This window comes from Mauremys reevesii, linkage group 4 (assembly GCF_016161935.1).
Source record: "Mauremys reevesii isolate NIE-2019 linkage group 4, ASM1616193v1, whole genome shotgun sequence".
NCBI lineage: Eukaryota > Metazoa > Chordata > Testudines > Geoemydidae > Mauremys > Mauremys reevesii.
In genome coordinates, this window is record NC_052626.1 from 11,080,480 (window position 1) to 11,099,619 (window position 19,140).

Genomic DNA, 19,140 nt, shown 5'->3' on the forward strand with positions numbered 1-19,140 from the left:
ATTTTGTGGATCCTCTGGGCAATAAGACATCATGAAAATAAAGAAGTTCCCACCCCTCTTAAAAAAAAAACAACCCCCCCCCCCAGCCACCTTACAAATGTGCTGCAGGCTACTATATTTGCAGTGACTTAATGGCACCACAATCTACATAGTATAGTATTAGCCTTAAGAAACTCTTGACTATTTGCATGCGTATTAGAATCCAGTGAGTGCTTAATAAGTGCATATATATGACAGAGGAAACATCTCATTGCATAGTTAGAACTACAAAAAAACAGTGAGGAAGGCAAAGTCTCCAGTTAATTACCATTACAATGCAATCAAGTACAACAGTCATAGCTGAAAACCTTTTCTATTAAGGCTGCTAGGCTCAACCTTGTCTCTGCAGGTCAGCTAAAGCACTGATAACCTTTCCAGCAGACAAATACATGTAAAATTGGCTCATCTAATTAAAAGCTCAGGGAGGTGGAGGAAAATACCAGCACATTGAGTCTGGGCAAATGAGTATTCCCTCCAGCTGATGAAGCTACAATATGTTGCTACTGTTTGCTCTGGAAGGAAACTGAGTCACTTAACATTTCAATAGGTTAATCAATTGACAATTAAATGGAGAAATTGGTTAACCCTGCCACAATTAACATGACACTCCATTAAGTACACTTTCTAATTGCCACAGTTGTGAGTGAAAATTAACATCTATGTCAAAGCATCTAAAACGGGTTGTACTATTTTTTGTTGTTGTTAAGAAAACGTTGGTAGCCGAAAAGCTTGGTGTTATTTTTATACATTAGCTGGAGTGAGGGAAATTCAGCCATCAGCTCTTTTTTCAACCACATGTTTCTAGGTTTCAAAAACGCTTGTAAATTTAAATCATCCAATTGTTTTAATGTATAACTATTTGTGACAGTTAAAGAAATTAAAAATACCTAGAGTGCGCCACTAAAGAGGCATCTGTCTAGAGGTGACAAATCCATGTGCACACCAAACTAGGGATGAAGAAATCAGATCAAGCCAAACCTTCACCTGTCTCTATAATCAAAGCCTTTCAGAGACTCTAAAATGCAACTGCCATTTCTAGTTTTGGCCCAAGACCCCTGGAGGAAGTTCTAGCAGACATCAAGAGTGAAATCTTGGCTCCACTGAAGTCAATGGGAGTTTTGCCATTAACTTCTATGGAGTCAGAATTTCATTTCTCAAAGAAGGATGGTCTTGTGAGATTTAGGCAATACGGGTTCAATTCTTGGCTTTGCTACAAACTTCTTTTGTGACTTTAGGCACAGAGCTGGCTCCATCTTTTTTGCTGCCCCAATGGCGAAGCGAGGAAAAAAAAAAAAAGATAAAGCCAATCGGCGGCACTTGAACGGCAGCTCTATTGCACCGCTTCATTCTTCGGCGGCAATTCAGTGGCGGGTCCTTCACTCCAAGAGGGACTGGGGGACCCGCCGCCGAATTGCCGCTGAAGACCCGGACGTGCTGCCCCTTTCCATTGGCCGCCCCAAGCACCTGCTTCCTTCGCTGGTGCCTGGGGCCGGCCCTGCTTAGGCAAATGATGCAGGCTCACAAAAAGTTTTAGATTAAATCAATCAGCTGATCTCTTTGCACTTCCATTCCCCACCCCCACCCCTAAAATGCAATAGTAATACAGTAGAACCTCAGAGTTATGACCACCTCGGCTCTGGAGGTTGTTTGTAACACTGAAATGTTTGTAACTCTGAAGAAAATGTTATGATGCACTTTCGAAAGTCTACCACTGAACATTGACTTAATACAGCTTTGAAACTTTACTATGCATAACTAAAATGCTGCTTTCCTTGTTTTTAATAGTAGTTTACGTTTAACACAGCACTGTACTGTATTTGCTTTGGGGTTCTTTTGGTCTCTGCTCTGTACATCTGATTGCATACTTCCGGTGCCAAATGAGGTGTCTGGTTAATGGATATGTTCGTAACTTTGGTGTTCAGAACTAGAAGATTCTACTTCCAGTCTGTTAAGAGTGCAAGCAGGGGCCATCTCCCACTAGGAGTATGTGCACTGACCAGCATGATGGGGCCCTCATGTGTTCCTGAAATACAATAATAATCATGCCCTTCATCTGGTTTCTATTGGTACCCATTATTTCCGTTGGAAAACCAGTAACCCCAAGAACCAGACTTGCTGCTCTGTACAAAACATAGTGCCACAGGGAACCAGCTGAAAAATTTCACCTGGAATTTCCACGGGGAGAGGAAGCTGAAGTACGGGAAGATCATGGGGAATGCTGTTAAGGTGCCATTTCCTCCTCGGATGGACCACTCGACCTCTGCAGACAAAGGAAGCTTTTTGTTGCAAGACTTTGAGCTACATCCTGGCCGCTGTTTCTTCTGCAGCTTGCAGGCTGTTATCTCCAGGCATGGGCAGTTTGGGGGATCATGGCTTCTTCCTGCCCCATCTCGGAGTAGCTCTGTGGATGAGTACCTGAGCCAGCGACGCTGGAGTACTGCCAAGATGAATCAGGTCCTATCCCTGCAGCACTAATGTAGTATCATTGCTAAGCACGTAACTTCCCCCAAAGGCTGATTTGAACAGTTATTCACTGACATTTGTATGCATTTGGGGCCGGATCCAAAGCCCATCCAAGTCAACGGGAGTCTTCCCATCGACTGCTTTGGGCTGCGGAACAGGCCCCTGTGGTTGTGGAGCCCACCTGCTCCACAGGAGAGAGCTTACCCCCCTTTGGAGCAACTGAGTTTGGCTGGGCCCTACTTTCTTGTGGATCCAAGACCACTGTGAGCTAAATTCTGCCTCATCCTTATGTGGGAGCCCCGTGGAGGCGGAGTTGCCAAGAGTCCCCTTCCCACGACAGGCCAAGCAGAACTGCAGTCTTTGCGTTCTGGGGAGCACACAGTGCTGTTCTCTGTCTATTTCTGTGTGGGTCAGAGGCAGGTCAAGGTCTCCTGGAGCCACCTGCCCCATCCCTTCCACCTGTCCCCATTACGCCCCCTGTGACCCCGACTATGGTCCGCCCATTCCGCCCCTTCCCTGTGGCTCCGCCCTCGTTCTGCCCACAGCTCTGCCCCATTCCATCCCTTCCCCCATAGCCCTGCCCCCAATTCCACCCACAGCCCCTCCCCATTCTGCCCCTTCCCCTGGGGCCCTGCCTGCTCCACCCCCTCATCCCCTGCAGCACCCAGACTGGAGAAGCTCTGTGCCCCTGCTTCTCCAGCCATGGGGCCGTGCGAGGGGAGATTTTTCTGTGGGCCCCAAATTGGCTGGGGCCCCTGGGCGTGAACCCTGTGGGTCTGTGCAGTAATCCGTCACTGGCGTGGGGCAGGGAGATGTCCGGGAGCAGCCAAGGCCAAGGGCTCTGCTGCCCGTTGCGGAGCTGGCCAGCTCCACGTGGGGCAGGAGGCTGAACCCGTAAAGCCGGGGTGGCCAACCTGAGCCTGAGAAGGAGCCAGAATTTACCAATGTACATTGCCAAAGAGCCACAGCAATACATCTGCAGCCCCCCATCAGCTCCCCCGCCCCCACACCCAGCACCTCCCACCCTCCGGCAGCCCCGCCAATCAGCACCTCCCCCTCCCTGCCCGCACCTCCCGATCAGCTGTTTCGGGGTGTGGGGGAGGAGCGAGGGCACTGCAGGCTCAGGGGAGGGGGCGGGAAGGGGTGCAGTGGGGGCAGGGCCTATGGCAAAGCCGGGGGCTGAGCAGTGAGCACCCCCCGGCCCATTGGGAAGTTGGCGCCTGTAGCTCCAGCCCCGGAGTCAGTGCCTGTACAAGGAGCCGCATGTTAACTTCTGAAGAGCCGCATGTGGCTCTGGAGCCACAGGTTGGCCACCCCTGCCGTAAAGCATTGTGGAGTCAGCTTGCTGCCTTGGCATGCCTAAGAGCTGGGGCAGAGCAACCTCCTAGCTCTTCACTGCCCCCAATCCAGGCCTTTGCCTACTAGGCATGGTCAAGCCCCCCAAGAGTAAATTCCGTTGCTTACAAACTCCACAGGGGCAATCAACTGAGCTTCTAAACTCTGCCAGTCCAAGCGCTCGTAATCTCCTTAAGCCGAATAGCCCAGCATCATTGTTTGTGTTTTTTCTATGAAAAAAAAAAACATGGGAAGACAAAGGGTTAAATGAAAGGTCACAATTTTAGTGCTCAGAAGCTAGGAAATGAGACATTTGAGGGTTTTGCAATAATATTGATTTAGCTGCATTGCACATATGCTGTCTTTTCTATTCCAAATGTGTCCTTAAGATATTAATGTCTTTATGGGCAAGTGTATTACCCACCTGATAAATAGGATTCGTAGCTTCATTGAATTTAAGGCCCGACGGAACCATTGTGAGCATCTAGTCTGACGTCCTGCATAACACAGGCCCCAGAACTTCACCCACTGATGGCTGCATCGAGCACAATCAACCCAAACACAAGCTATGGGGATGAGTTAGCATTGCTATGAGACTATTAACTGCTTCATTTCCCCGCTTTGGGGCATTTGAATCCAAAGCCCATATAGAAAAGCCAATGTGACGGCTGCTCTTTTTTTTTTTTCTGCAATCAAAGCCAGTGAATATGACCCAAGACACCCCCTCCACAAAGATAGCTGGTCAGATATTAAACCCGTCTACTGCAAGTAAACCAGTCTCTGATAGTAGCCTGGGATTCCCCCAGTCTAAGTCAACATTAGTTTCTACTGCTTCTCATTCTCCATAGGGCAAGAAATCTACATCGGAGCCTTACAGAGGAGGGGACATAGATGTGAAGGAGAAAGGATCTTGCCACAAGGGAGCCTAAACCACCAAAAATTGAAACAAAGACAGGAGAGAAAAGGGCAACCCCAAGGCTGCAACAAATTGTAGCAGGAGCCATAACAACTGGCTCCAGTTTAGGGAGGTTCATAGTGAATCACAAGCTAAATATGAGTCAACAGTGTAACACTGTTGTAAAAAAAAGCAAATCTCATTCTGGGCTGTATGAGCAAGAGTGTTGTAAGCAAGACATGAGAAGTAATTCTTCTGCTCTATTCCGCACTAATATAGCCTCAGCTGGAGTATTGGGTCCAGTTCTGGATGCCACATTTCAGGAAAGATGTGGACAAATTGCAGAAAGTCCAGCGAAGAGCAACAAAAATGATTAAAGGTCTAGAAAATATGGCCTGTGAGGGAAAATTGAAAAAATTGGGTTTGTTTAGTCTGGAGAAGACAAGACTGGGAGAGAACATGATAACAGTTTTCAAGTATGTAAAAGGTTGTTACAAGGAGGAGAAAGGAAAAAAAATTCTTAACCTCTGAGGACAGGACGAGAAGCAATGGGCTTAAATTGCATCAAGGGAAGTTTAGTTTGGACATTAGGAAAAACTTCCTAACTGTCAGGGTAGTTAAGCACTGGCACAAATTGCCTGGGGAGGTTGTGGAATCTCCATCATTGGAGATTTTTAAGAGCAGGTTAGACAAACACCTGTCTAGATAATTAGTTCTGCCACATGTGTAGGGGACTGGACTCCCCAACACCCACATCCCCTCCACTGAGCCCTACTGCCTGCATCTGGGCCTCCTGCACCCAGACTTCCCCACTGAACCCCACTGAACCCCCACCCCCAAGCCCCATTCCCCCAGTGCCCAGACTCCCCCACTGAGTCCTCTACATCCAGACCACCCTGGTGAGCCCCACCCCTCACGCTCAGTCCTCCCCTGCTGTGCCCCAACCACCTTCACCTGAATCCCCCTGCAGAGTCCCATTGCTCCTGCACCCAGAACCCCTCAACGAGCCCCTATGCATCCAGATCCCCCACACACTCGGACTCCCCTACCAAGCCACCCAGCTTGCCCCACATAGAACCTTCTCACCCCACACCTGGATCCCCCCACACTAAGCCCCTCCACCCTTGGATCCTGCCAGGCTGAGACTGCTTGACCCACACCTGGATTGGGGGCAGGGCTGGGCATGCATGGGAGACTTTGGATGTCTGCATTGCTACAGACATACTTGCTGGCAGGTATTTTGAAATAAACTTACCAAAATAATTGAAAACAGCTTGATTATATTGTGTTATTGTGACAAATAAAAGATGCAAGGATTTTGCAGAATTTTTAAAGATGGCGTGCAGAATTTTGAATTTTTTGGTGCAGAATTCCCTCAGGCATAAAAGTTTCTATCGCAGCAGCAAAGGCAGAGACAACACTGGAACTAGGCGGGAAGGAAGGCTTCACAACGGAAGCGCCTCATATTTCAGGGTCGGACTTAGAACATTTGCAGCATAAGTGAAGAGTTTTGACAGGAAATCAGGGACATCCTTAGAAGTCTGCCACCCTGAGTGTGCACCATTTCCAAGGGCTCTTCCATCAGCGGATGATGAGTGGGCCCACGAGTGATAATGAAAATGGTTCGACGTGAAGCAATGGTGTGAAAAGAGAGAACAGGGTCAAGTTCTGGATCCACTGAAGTCAACAGGAATTTTGCCATTGACATTAATGGGGTCAGGATTGGGGGTGATGGATTCTTCCTAAAAGTGGGGAGACACGAGGCCCCACCCCCTGCTGTGGCCCTGCCTCTTCCCTGTGGCCCAGCCCCCGGCCAAGCTGGAAGCCAGACCTGGCCTAGGGAGCCCAGGCCCCTCCACCTGCCCGGGGTAGGGGGGTCCGAGAGCAGCCCCTGGCCTGTGTCCTCACCCCCGCAGACCTCCTGCCCAGGGTAGGTGGAGGGTCCGTGGTGGCTGCCCACAGCTGTCTGGGCTGGGCTCTAGCTTCCAGCCTGGCTGTGGGTGGGAACTCAGGGGGAAAAGGAAGGGCAGAGGGAGGGGCTCATGGTGAAAAGTGGATGGGCCAAGCCCATCCGCTTTCAAAAGTGGGAGGGCCCTGGCTCCTTGACCCCCTAGTTCGGGCGTCCCACTCAGCATTTTACCCGGTGTGCAAATGCTTTCATGCTCTGACATGGGCAAGGCCAAACGAAGCAATATTTCTCATTATAGCTAAAGAATCAAAGAAAACCCAGCACGCTAGGACCTTCTGGGGTGGAAAACAAAGTCTGGTCATGCTACCACCGAAGTCAACGGGAAGCCGTTGACTACAGTGGGTGAAGCCTAACATATAGTTCTAATTGCTAACGCTTTCTTCCTAATTATAGCTCAGTTTGGTTAGGATTTTCCTACAATCCCTTGTTTCCCCTAAAGCAAACACCAGAGCACAGTCTAACCCCAGTGGGGACGTTTATTAATAACCCCCTTGGTAAATAAGAAAAAAAAATCATTATGCTTTATTAGGCACTAGCGTATTTCCCTACAGCAAATGCTAATTGAGAAAGCCAATCAGACATTATGGGGCAATTAATTTCAGGATGAAAATAAACATTAGAGCAAAACCAAAACAGGCTCATGTAGGGTATGCACCACCTTCAAGCTTTTTGTCCACGTCGGCCATGAGAAGAGTAATAATCTGAAATAATCTGCATCCATTTTAAAATGAGAACATGAATGGGGTATGGAACAAATGAGTCTTACTTTGCACCTCCAAGAGGTACAGTGGTTGCACTTTTAGAGGGTCTTCTGTTTGGAAAGATTCTACCAGTTGGGGAGACAGTCCCTCTGCACAGAAAGGGGATTGTTCCTGGTTTTCTCTCAGAACAGCCATCTATATATTTTGAAATAAAATAAATGCTGGAAACTCTACCATGTTCTTAAATGAAATCCTGGTCTTAAAGCAAACACTGAAAAAAATATTATTGTTAATAAATGTATAAGAAAAATGGAAAACCAAACGAATTCCTGTCATGCAGTTTCTACTTTCAAAACATGAATTAACTATCTGGAGATAGGGGGAAAAAAACTTACTTAAAAGAGCCTTGCAACACCGTAAGGTCTTGGGGCAAAGATTGTCTTTTTGTCCTGTGTTCATACAGCACACAGCACAATCAAGTCCTGGTCCATGACTGGGCTCTTAGGCACTAGTGTGATATATATAATAATAATTATTAAAATGAAAATGTAACAGCCCAGCCACAAAATCCACTCTCCAACCCTTTACTAATAGAAAAATGGTCGTGGGAAAAATGATATTTTATTCATTCATCAATCAATATTGCTTTCCCTCATTCAAGCAGGGCAGTAGAATTTTGCAAGGCTAAGGGCTGGTCTACACTACACAGTTAGGTCAATGTAAAGCAACTTATGCTGACCTAAAGTGTCTACACTCCAGCCTTCCTCCCGTCGATGTAAGTGCCCTGCTACAGCAACATCATAACTCCACCTCCACGAGAGGCGTAGGGCTTCTGTCTCTGTGGTTAGCGCGATGCAGAGTCTGTATAGACACTGTGTCTCTAACATCGGCTGCTGGCTGTCTTGTCAATTTCGTAGCAGGAGTGGCTGGGAATATAGGTTGATTTACAGTTCTAGTGTAGACATATCCTAAGTTAAAACACAGAAATGAAAAAGCAATGTAGGATGATGTAAGACATTAAAGAAGTGCTAGGCAGAGGCTGTGTGGCCTAGTAGATAAAGCATTAGATGGGGACTCAAAAGACTGGGGTTCTATTCTTACCTCTACCACTAGCAAGCAGGATGACTTTAGGCAAGCTACTTCACTGTTGTGTGGCTCTGTTTTCCCATCTGTAAAATGGGCTTAATGAAACTGCTCCCCCTTTGTAAAGTGCTTTGTAATCTGCTGATGAAAATCACTATAACAGTTAAGTATTATTATTATTCCTACTTGAATTTTAAAAGTATAACAACTTTTAAACCAGCATTAAGTATAAGTTTGTAAAATATGATCCAGTTAAAGGAGTTATGTGGGTCTTGTATAAATAGATGCCTTGCACTGCTAAAAGTACAAGGCATCCATGTCTTTTGCTTTACTCTTATCTCAGTCTGATGCAGGGAACTTAATGGCCAAACTCTAGAACAGCCCAGAATATGCTGGAATAATGAGACTGCCGTCGATAAAATGGTATGGTCAATTCCTTGATCACACTTTGGTTTGTTACGAAGTATGTCCATGACATCAAATAACCAATGTCAGTCAGGTTTACTGCTATGAGCCAATAATGATACAGTACAGGAAAAATGTTCAATACAAATCCAGTCTCTGGGAAGCGATGTTACATTCCTGTTATGCAGAAGGTGTGCTCCCCAAGATACACATTTCACCTGATTTTATTTATATGATGATTTTACAAGTTATACACCTCGGTACATGTCACTAAAATCCAACCCATCGGTTTATCCTAGTTCTATAACTTCTTGTTCTGTTCCTTCCTTATCTTTGTTTTGGATACTAGCATTCCAGGTACTGGTCCATGAAGGTACCTCCCTAGCTTGTACTAAGACATAGAACGAATGCATCTTGATTTTGACAAGTTTCCTATCTGCTTATGCCAAATACTTACTTCAGCAAATGCAAGGAGTTATGGGATGCTTAGCATAAGTGAACAGGATTATGGTTTAGGCCATTTTAGGCTATATCAGTGTTACAATATTTGTGCTTAATATTATTGCTGCTTAATGCACACAGATGATTAGGATAGATAGATAGATAGATAGATAGATAGATAGATAGATAGATAGATAGATAGATAATCTATATTATTGATATGAGATGGCTAGATAGATGCTTGCCAGCATATACTAGCCAACACCCCTTCAAAGGTCAATGTTTATGAAAAGGGTCTCACATTTGGCACTATCCCTCCACTTTATACGTCTGAATGAACTAAACCCACTCAGAGTCCTTTCCAATCCATATGATTAATTTCTTGCAAAGGGATAAGATCACACTCATTCAGATACTAACTACAGCTTACTGATGAAAGTAAAATATATGAAACATTGGAAGAACCCAAATCTACTTTAACAAACGTACCCACCAAAGGGCAGGGGGATTCTCCATCACTTGGAGTAGTTAAATCAGGATTGGATGTCTTTCTAAAAGACACGCTGTAGTTTAACCACAAGTGATAGGCTTGATGCAGGAATCACTGGGCGAGGGTCTATGGCGTAGCTGAGACTAGATGATCATAATGGTCCCTTCTGGCATTAAAATCTTTGATGGTAACTAACTTCTGTGTTCTATGTAATCGCAACTAAGCTGTATTAGAGACTAGCCAACCTTAATTCTCTTCCCTTGCATAAGAAAATATACTTCCCCAATGCTGTATGCCTCAAATGAAATTTCACTGTATTTTATGGCTGAAACAATCATTTCAGCATGGCAGGGGAGGGAAGGGGAGAATTTCAACACATGATTTCCAAGTTGTTCTAGTAAACAAACAAGAACAAAGTTTCCAGCTTGCTTTCCCTTTATTTTCTGTGAGGGCAACGCACAATCAGAAGGGCTGCGATAGGATCATCTATCTCTAACTGTTCTGTCTAGTTTTTCTATGCACCCATCACTATGGTATCTGAGCATCGTGTGACCTAAAATAGCTTTACCCTGTTGCCTAGTTCATTAGTATTCAATATTATTTTGACCTAGTGACAGGTCTGCAGGTGGCCTACGTGAGGTCAAACGGCATTTTCCTGCCAGCTCCCATAATATTACTTTCTGCCCTGTGGTGACCCTGGTTCTCTTCCTATTTTATCACAATGCACTCCACAGGAATGAGAAGCCAGCATAGAGGATGCCTTTATCTTGTTTCTATATAGACAAGTCACAAGGACTGGCTCCAAATTCTCAAAGTCCCTTGGACTCTCGACAACTCAGCTCTTGCGTGGCTCGCTAGAAAAATCAGCGGCCCCAGAGAGTCGGGAGAAGTTATTGGGGCAGTTTCTTCAGTTCCTTTTCTTTCTCATAGGAACAAGGGCTACCGATGATCTTGTCAGAAGTCTAGATTGCTCAATTTGTGGTCTTGCTGGTCAGGCAACAGCTGTCTCCCCATCCACCCTTGCAATATGCCTTTGAGACATAACATTCTGTTCTTGGCTAGCTGGAATTCTTGGTCTTTGCAGGGGAATTGGGGAATCCATGTTCTAAGGGTGACGAGAATAAGGAGGAGTGCTGATCAGAGGATCCTTGTCACCCAAGTGCTACAAGGTACCTGGGACCATATAGGCGAACAAACAGCACTACATCCTATTTAGGACAGTTTTCCGGGTGATGATTTTGGGGGCGTTTTGCTTGGGGAAGCTCCTCCCATGCGTCTCCAAGGATAGACTGCAATTAAGCAACCCCCAGTGGGGGAATGGGAAAATACGGATCAGCCCTGTTTCCCATAGACCTATCAAGTAAGTTCAGAGAAATAGCTCTTGCTGCATGACAGATGGGGCAGGTCACCTCTCGCTACACTTAGTGAGCAAAGGGCAATTGGTCATGCCCAGGGATGGTTGCCTGATGGTTTATAGGCTTTTTAACAAAGGGAATAGCCTGCGATGGCTGTGTCGAGAGCAGTATGATGCACACTCATGCTGCCCGGAGGCAGCCAGGGCTATTGCCACCATTGGCTATATGCATCAGGCCTCCAGACACAGTTGAGATGGTGCTTGGATTGCGTCTCATCATATGCCAGGAGCCAAAGGGCTGAGTAGAGGTGACAGCCTAGGGGTTTTGTGCCAGGTGATGGCTTATAGCCTTTTATTCTCCTTTTACCTAGGGACTGTGAAAGTTGGATTCCTCTGTGAACATCTGGATCAGTGGGCACAGCTGCATTTCATTGGGAACAGAAGCACACAGAAAGCCTGGGGCAAGGCACACAGCTGGATTCAGAGCCTCTAAGTTCCTGATGTACTGGCAAAGCATCAAGGGTTGCTATGGAAGCTGCTCATCCCATCATCGCTAGCCTTGGAAGGGACTTCTGGGCACCACAAGTCCTTATCATTCACTTTGTGGGCAACGATCACATTACTTACAAAGAGGTTAGTTTGCGGGTTAGGGTTAAAAGGGACATCTGGTTGTCAAAATGGCATTATCCAGACCCTGTTGTTGTGTGGTCTCAAATACTCCCATAAAGAGCTAGGTGAGGATGGAATATTACAAATATTAGTATTAGGTAATGGGGAATGAACATGTTCAACACTGATGTTCCTGTTGTAGAACATGAGCCAAAGCTAATTGGCCTCGCTAGTACACCAAATGCAGGTTCGGACTGGCTAGGGCTGCTGTTGGTGACTCTGGTGATGGGGACAGGGCTTAGTACCCAGTACAGGCATGGCAAAGGGCCTACTTCCTTCCACAGGGAAGGGATGAAGAGTGGGGTTGTCTTGCCATTGTCCACTTCTGAAAAGTAGGGTATAGTTGTGCCCCATGGCAGTTGGGGTCTATGTGGGGTTCATAGGACCACTTGGACAGAACAGGAAGTAATGGTCTCAAGCTGCAGTGGGGAGATCGAGGTTGGATATTAGGAAAAACTATTTAACCTGGAGGGTGGTGAAGCACTGGAATGGGTTACCTAGGGAGGTGGTCGAATCTCCTTCCTTAGAGGTTTTTAAGGTTAGGCTTGACAAAGCCCTGTCTGGGATGATTTAGTTGGGGATTGGTCCTGCTTTGAGCAGGGGGTTGGACTAGATGACCTCCTGAGGTCCCTTCCAACCCTGATATTCTATGATTCTATGACCTGGGATGCTGCTGAGCAACATCCTACTTTCCAGCTAAATTCAATCTGCTGATAAAGTGGTGGCCAAAGGTCTTTAATTATCTGCATCGGTGCTGTGGCGTATTTGGGCCAGCTGCAAAAGGGGACAGGCGGCCCTCAGCTATACAGAGTGCTCAGGCATGGATTCCAAAGCCAGAAGGGACCATTGCGATCATCTAGTCTGACTTCCTGTAGAACACAGGCCATGGAACTTTACCAGTGATGATTTTATGTTTTCTTCCGGGTCATTGATAAAAAGGCTAAGAAGTGTAGGGCTAGGAATTGATCCCTGCATGATGATGATTTCCCATTTACCTTGCATTGACACCCAATGCAACAGCAGTACAGGTACCATTAAACAAACTGCTCTCCACAGAACACACATTTTCCTGTATCTCACCCAACTATGGATGGGAGAAAAACCCAAATCGCAGGGCAAGGAAGTGCTTCCTATGGAGAAGATGGAACTTCCATATTGTGCACACAAGTGCTTTCAGGCAGCCCTGTCTTGGCAGTCTCCTGCAGCACAAGTGGTCCCCGCCAATGGTGAAAAACGTCATGTGGTAGCACCTAATGGAAAGGTACCTGGTTCCAGTCTCCTCTGCTTGGTCCAATCTCTAGCTTCCATCCTCAACTTTGCTGCTGGCTTTGGACTGGAGGCTCAGCTCTCTGCTCAACTTTTTTCATGATATTTGATGTATTTCTTCAAATCCTGGCTCCTGAAGTCATGTGAATATGTGAGAATCTCAGCTTTCATCGAGGTTGTGAGGAAAAGCTTAAAACCATGACCTGAGTGCACCGAAAGGCTCAGAACCCAGAGGGTAGATAAAAAGAGCCCACTAATTATTATTTTTTTAAAGTCTCAGGATGTTCTACCACTTCAATGGGTGTTGATGGAGCTCAGCACCTGACAGGATGTGCTCAGCACCTGCACGGATTGGATCCTTGTTGGATCCTCAGAGGAAGGACAATTAATAACTGAATTGCTGGAAACTGAGCCAAATCCTAAAGCATTTACTCGAGCAAAACTCTCTTGGGCTAAATGCTGAGAGGTACCTGGGTATCTGCAACTCCCACCAAATCCAAAGCAGCTCCTCAGGTGTAACCCATTGATTTCAATTGGAATTTTACCTGAGTAGTCTGGTTGTGAAATATCTACATCTATCTGGTGACTCATATGGCCCTCATCACCAAGATGCTTCACAAAGATAGTTAGATACTTAACGCCCAGGGATTTGGGTGCCTAAATACTTTTGTGAATCTCACCCTACATGACTTGTTCAAGGAGCACACAGGGTATCTGTGGTGGAGGTGGGACCTGAACCCAGGTTCAGAGCCCTAAGCACGGAGTTTTCTGTTTATTCTTTTACATCCAAAACCAAACAAACATCCCCACCCCACCTGGGGAAAATTTAAAAGAATGATTTTAAGGTTGCAAAGTCAAGCACCCAAAAGTCAGGAAATGGCAGAACTCCTGCAGCCTCCTCTCCTCTATTCTTCACCCCTCTGCATTCCATTCAGGCTGCCTCCACCTTCTTCTTCCCCCTGCCTGGGCACGTACACAGGAGAGACAGTCTCTCTGCTCTCAGCTCTGCTGTCCAGTGCAAACTGCAGAGATACTTCTGCTCAGCTGCGACCAGCCTTGGCTGCAGCTTGTCAGTGGGGATGGTGCATGCTCAGTGAGGACAAACTCTTTGGAGAATTTCGCTACCAAGCTCAAATGAGCCTCTACTGAGCATGTGCAAAGTGAGATTGTTTGGAGGCTTGTAACTTGGCCAAATTTGAAATTTTTTTCACAGAGATAGCCAAAAACACACCCTTGACACTAGGGGAACCCACTTACCCCCAGTATGTTTCCTGGCCCTGCTCCAAAGTATCAGGGTTCTAGAGCTTCTCATCAAAGTGGTTGCAAAAATGTATTCCTCTCCCACCCCCAAGCTTGTTCTTAGGGTAGGTCTATACTTACCTGCCGGGTCGACGCGTAGTGTTCGACTTCTTGGAGTTCGAACTATCGCATCTAATCTAGACGCGATAGTTCGAACTCTGAACGCGCTCCCGTCGACTCCGGAACTCCACCACCGCGAACGGCGGTGGCGGAGTCGACGGGGGAGCCGCGGACTTCGATCCTGCGGCATCTGGACAGGTAAGAAGTTCGAACTAAGGTAGTTCGACTTCAGCTACGCTATTCATGTAGCAGAAGTCGCATACCTTAGTTCGACCCCCCACCCTAGTGTAGACCAGGCCTTAGAAATTGCTCAAACATTATGAGTGAAACTTCCATAAACTTTCAGCCCAAGGTAGACCCCCAGTGTGGAGAATTTCCACCTCAACAGCTACAGTTTGGTGAAGGTATAAGCAACTGAAAAAAAGGGTCTTATAATGGGAAATGTTGGGCAACCTTAATGACAGGGGGAGCTGCCAGTCCTGCCTGTAATAAAGATACCACATGTTATCCATCAGCACGTTTTCTGAACCATGCACCTTCAGGTCCCCAGCCCAGACCTCTGCCACTTGAGCTACAGGATTAATTATCTGAGGTAAGGAAACTCAATGAGATTCCTCTGCATTCCTTCCTCTGTCTCTGTCCCTACTCCTGGGCTACATGGATCTAGAGGCTGAGACCACCCTGGTTCTTCACTTTCAAGAAGCTCCCTGACCTTTGGGTGCAGGGTGGGTCAATATGAGGTGCCCTCCACCAGAGCTCATGGTCCACCCTCTCCTCCCTCACAGGCCCTGTTTCTCCCCTCCCTCCCACACTCCCTGCTGCAGCCAGGGGAGATCAAAGAGCACCCTCTAGGGTGATGAACCCCCTTTAGAGGGAACTCCCTGGGGCAACGGGTAAGCAGCTGACCTTCTCCCACCCATCCCTAAAGGATTCAGGATTTCGTGCAGCTATAACAGCACCTCCTCCAGCACATTGGGTTGCACTGGCCTCGCCTAGGCTCTCACAAACAGCATGTAACTAGCCCCCTGTCCACTACAATGCAGGTGACAAGCCTAAGGGTAAGAGAGGACAAAGAAATGTGCTCTAGCCTCAGCTGCTGCACTTAGCATGGGCTACATTTTAATGTCTCAAGCAGCTCAGGGAGGTTTTGCCCTCTCCTCTGCAGCAGCAGCAGTCACCTGGGGCAGAGGTTTCTCTGTTTTCCCTCCCATGGTCATCTGACCTGTCTCAACCAAGGGGAGCCCATCAGTCATTCAGAAGTCTACTCACCAGCCACCCAAAAGAGAAATAGTTCATGTGTGTGTTAAATCAAATGGTCAAGTCTGAGCCAACTGGATTGAACCTGGCAATCCAAGGATGTGATGCATACTGATTACTTTCTCTCCTTCCTCCAGGCTATTCAAAGGGCAGCTGCTAAGCCAGCTCCTGCTGCTCCAGCCACAGCACCCTTTCATTGGCTTCCAGCCTCTCAGTGCACTTTATCCTCAAGCTCCTCATCCTCACGTTTGAGACTCTGCTCTCATTTCCTCCTTTCTTTCTCCACATGCTTTCCAATCCTCTCTCCTTGCTGTTCTCTTCGTCACTTTCTCCCATGCTTGGCTTTGTGGTTTGAGTCCTGCTGCTGTTCTTCGTGGCCTCCCCTGGAGCGAAGCAACCTCTTTCTCTCCTCCTCCACCTCCCCTTTTTAAAAGAAGTCTGACTTGGGTTCTCGGTGCCGCTGGGTAACTTTCCACCACTTCCCTTTCCTGAAGTTTCCTGCCCAGCAATGGGTCTTGTCTTCTTTTGTCTCGTGTAAATGCATCTTGTAGGCTTCTCAGGCCAGGGAACGTGGCACAATGTAGAGCATATACATAAGATAAATAAAGCGTATATAATACTATATCCATGATGCCAACCATATTCAAAAGTAAGTTCCTAATGATAGGCACATAAATCCATATTTAGAGCCTAAATAAGTGTATTAGGGTGACCAGACATCCAGATATTATTGGGACCATCCAATATTAGGGGTTTTGTCTTATATAGGACCCTATAACCCCCACCTCCCAGCCCTCTCCTGATTTTTCACACTTGCTATCTGGTCACCCTAAGTAAGTGTAGAGTGGCAAACTTTAAGTACCCACTTTTGAATATGTTGGCAAATATATATATATATAGGGGTGTGCACACGTACACACACACACTTTATCAGGTATAATCTGAAAGCTACCCAGTTCACGTTAGAGATACTGGACTGCTTTAACTAGCACCAGTATCTGAAACAGCACCATTCTGGCTCCACACTGAGGCTAGGTCTACACTGGGGGGGTCGACCTAAGATACGCAACTTCAGCTACGCGAATAGCGAATGGCATATAGCGTAGCCGAAGTCGGCGTATCTTAGGTCGATTTACCTGGCCGTGAGGACAGCGGCAAGTTGACCGCTGCCGCTCCCCTGTCAACTCCGCTCCCCCCTCTCACCATGGTGAAGTTCCGGAGTCGACAGCAGAGCGATCGGGGATCGATCACTATCTGCCGATCTGGCAGGTAGTGTAGACGTACCCTGAGGAACCAAAGAAGTGGCATAAAGCCACCTTTGCCTTCAGTTTGGGTCTTGTGCTTATCACAGTTTGGCTAGACCTGAGGGTCTAGGCCACTATTCCGAATCTAACCATCCATCCACATCTGTAGATGTAAATTACTGCTGCTCAATTTGTGTCTGAAAATTCTAATCCGAGCACCACTTCAGAATTATAATAAAAGTGGGTCTGTTCATTTAGCCAAATTGTTAATATTTTGTAGTACTCCTGCATTGCATTACCATCTCAAAAGAGATTGCATGTGGTTTAAAATGCACTGTATTAAGGAAATCGTTTCCTGTTTCCTACTTTATGTTACTGATTTGAAATATTCTATTCTTAACCACATTGCAATAAAATTAGATAATTACTTAGCTCATTTTTCTATATGGGTTTGGTAATTCATAATTGTCTCAGAGCTGAGAAAATGTTTCCTTTAAGAAGGTTAAACAAAGAGTTTATTGACATTAGTGAAGATTGGTTAAAGAAAACATTATTAAATAAAAGGAGCTTTATTTAAACACTAAATTAATCATTTAAAGGCAAATTAGAGGTCGTAAACTCCTCCTAAATAAATAATGTTAAACAATAATTAGATACCCATTTTAGATTACAGGCAGGCACTTGGGTTCTGTGGGCTGAAAAACAAGTTTCTTCTCATCTCTTTAAATTTGTTCAATATACATAATTAAAGTGAACCACTGGCCTGCTTAAATTTTTCTTTCCAAGATTAAAAAAAGATTCTGTTTGTAACTGTGTGTCATATTTGCCATTAGATGATAAAACATCTTTAAAGCTTCACTTTCATATAAACAGAAGAAAAGATGTGAGCATCCGGAGAGCTCTCCTACAGTGGAAATCGATTCTCCTAAGCTAGTGGTTACAGTTATCAATCTTATCAAACGGGCCAATGCATGAGTGCCCTTAACCACTTTCATTTGTATGATCTCTCTTTGCCTGTGTTAACCTTTCAGCCATTACAGAATTTGCAGTATGCACTCTAGGCTATAATTACACTCTCAACTCTTTCCCTTTCATTAGCACTCCTAGTCATCTCTTAAGTGCCAGATAAAATTAAAAGAAACGGCCTTTTTTAAATTTCATTAAAGTATTATATTTTTAGGCTGCGAGTACCTGGTTGCAGTTGCCGAAGAGTATTAACAAACCTTCCCCTATCATCCTGTTTCAAAGAGGTGGTTTGTACAGGGAATCACACACTCGGAGGAAACACATCTGTGCACTGCTGGGTTTGCACTAGGTCTGCTCAACATGATGATGGCTGTTGAGTGTTGACAGGTACCTTACCACTGTACTCAGAGTCTTCAGTGGGTGTTGCTAACTCTGGTGCCAACAGGCTTAATCAAAGCACTGGGACATTTTGTTTATAGCGCTACAAGAGTTAAGGGGGTTAGGTTAATGCAATCTGATGTGAGTGCTGATAAATAATGACAACACACACAGCTACCTCGGCGTGGATGGGACCATCAAAAAGCACAGTCTTTCTGTGAACGGATTGTTCTGGAAGGAAAAAAGAGAAGGAGACTCAGGGACAGCTAGAAGTTCTAGAATGATTTTACTCAGGTCTATTGTTTACGTGGAATTGTTGGCCTGCTTTTAGACTTGCTACATTTGGTTTCAAAAGATGTTCAGGTTAACAGAGTAATTCCTCTGCTATAAAAAGAATCCTTGTTTTACAAATTGTACATTTCACTAAATGATATCACGTAGCTGATCAGTGTCAATAATTGAACAACCTGCATTGTCTTCAGTTCAAGTCGTTTTCCATATCTGAATAGCATGCAGTACTCATTTTACCCCCACTTTTTTGTCAGTGGCATAAAGGTGTTTGCATTTAGCATTACAATATTATATATCTAAATGTTTACATTTAGCATTACAATATTATATATCTATAGGGTCTTTTTTCTTCTTGATACTTTCATTAAATTCTTATTAAAATGGCTAAGACCAGAGCTGTTTATAACTAGAATAGACACCACATCAGAAGAACATCCTTGAGAACAGAAAAGTCCAATTCTGCAGATTTCAATTCAAATCCAACATGTTAGGAAGAATAACGTCATAGGGAAAAGTTGTTGTGAACAATTCTGAT

General features: G+C 45.7%; 2 long non-coding RNA genes across 5 annotated transcripts in view; both read right to left on the reverse strand.

Annotated features, from left to right (window-relative positions):
- The window catches only part of LOC120404913, a 60,590-nt gene extending 42,050 nt beyond the window's left edge, over nucleotides 1–18,540 (reverse strand). For 3 of the 4 annotated variants that reach the window (XR_005598249.1, XR_005598248.1, XR_005598246.1), the window contains exons 1-3: nucleotides 18,493–18,540; nucleotides 3,967–4,067; nucleotides 2,205–2,299 (exon numbers count right to left, since the gene is read on the reverse strand). This is a non-coding gene — a long non-coding RNA (uncharacterized LOC120404913). Of the gene's footprint in view, nucleotides 1–2,204; nucleotides 2,300–3,966; nucleotides 4,068–7,797; nucleotides 7,898–18,492 lie in introns of those variants that run through there. The other variant, XR_005598247.1, reaches the window with a different exon arrangement.
- LOC120404914 lies at nucleotides 8,142–16,295 on the reverse strand. The gene is made up of 4 exons (XR_005598250.1): nucleotides 15,739–16,295; nucleotides 13,110–13,243; nucleotides 8,504–8,623; nucleotides 8,142–8,370 (listed from the first exon to the last, which is right to left on the reverse strand). It is a non-coding gene; the product is annotated as an uncharacterized LOC120404914 (long non-coding RNA).
- Nucleotides 18,541–19,140: the final 600 nt, after the last annotated feature.